Source organism: Pteropus alecto, unplaced genomic scaffold (assembly GCF_000325575.1).
Source record: "Pteropus alecto unplaced genomic scaffold, ASM32557v1 scaffold103, whole genome shotgun sequence".
In the NCBI taxonomy this organism is placed as follows: domain Eukaryota; kingdom Metazoa; phylum Chordata; class Mammalia; order Chiroptera; family Pteropodidae; genus Pteropus; species Pteropus alecto.
In genome coordinates this window covers 8,505,228-8,506,873 of record NW_006436288.1, presented here as the reverse complement: position 1 = coordinate 8,506,873, position 1,646 = coordinate 8,505,228, and positions in this window count along the sequence as shown.

Below are 1,646 nucleotides of genomic sequence, written 5' to 3'. Positions count from 1 at the left end.
GTTACATATTTTTCTTGAGTTCTTATTTTAAAGTTATTACCACTTAACATGGTAAGCATTTAATAGATATTCAGTGAATGCAAAAGTGTATCTCAATCTACATATATTATGAAACCTCCTGGAGACCTACCTATAATAGTATAGCAAAATCACATTCGGATGTTAATTCCTATGTAGAGAATACCTGATACATAACCAATTGATTGTGTTTAACTCTTCAGATAATTGATGAATATAGATTTATTTAACATATATTCTAGGGTAGTCATTAACATATTTACTATTTAAAAATTTTAATATTTAATGTAAAATATAAATATATAGTCATTTACTATTAAACATCAGATCGATTGTATCAATTCAATCATTTAATGAAATTACCAATGACAGAATTTGATGAGAACATTTTGGAACTGCCTTCTTTTTTGCTGACATTCCAAATCTTGCAGAAATTCTAATTTGCAATATAGAATTCAAATGAAAGAAAACTTCTATGGCCTAGAGAGGTACATTTAAAAATTTCTGTTCCATTCAACCATCAAATACAGTACTAACTTAGTGCCAATGAGATTATATCAAATTTAATTTCATTATTTGAAATTATTTGAAAGCCTTTAGATCACTTAAAAAATGAGTACCATCTTGAGATTTTCATTCAGCTATTAAATTCTAGAGTGTTATTTTATTCTAAATTATGGTATCACAAATGAAGTAAGATCTGGCTTCAAGTAACAAATGGGCCACTAACCAGTTGTATGACTTTAAATTCCTTTTGCCCAAGTTTAAACATTGGGAAACTTAGGGATATGCATTCTCACTCTTTTCTATGCTGCATGTGATCCATGAGCTAATCTATGTGAACAAAATTCCTATGAGCTTGGAAGTTCCGTTAGTTCAAAATATCATTATTAGAGTGATCATTATTATATTTGGCAAATTTTCTGTCTATTTCCTAGTCTATTTCAATTCTTTCAACAGGGATAATTGTGCAAGAAATAATTTGTTTTCAAATGGCTACAGGAATGTTTATAGAAGTGAGTTGAGATCTTAAACTGACTTCCTAACATTTTCCTATACATTCTTTGTGTTTATTTGGCATATGTATACTTCCACATACATATGTTAAGTGTCTATGAAAACAAAACCAAAGACAAGGAAGGTTCTGATACGAGCATCTTTCCTTTGTACTATAGTTGGCCTCAGATACTCATACTCTCTTTTTTACCTGCTCTGCTGACCTTCTGGATTAGAGTTTCAGAGAAACAACCAGAGGTAGTTGCTGTAGCAAGACAGCAGCTGGGACCATACGGATCTCAGCATCCTGCCTTATGGCCATTATCTTTGTTTCTATCTTTATGCTGCCACTATGTCTCCTTCTTGTGCTCTCCCTGCATCCTCTCCTCACTGCCTCCTCCTCTTCCTGACTCCAGCTCCCATTGCCCCTTCTAACTACCCTTCCGCCTTCATTTTTCTCTATTTATACAAGAGGAAACAAGGTTCTCTAATTGAGAAAAATTTTTTAAAAACTATTTTTTAAATTGTATGTAGCCATGCAGCTACCATTTCTTAATTCCCATAACCACTGTTAACAATAGAAAAAAATTATTTTTGTATACTCTATTGATTAGAGTGTATCAAATTGTAGG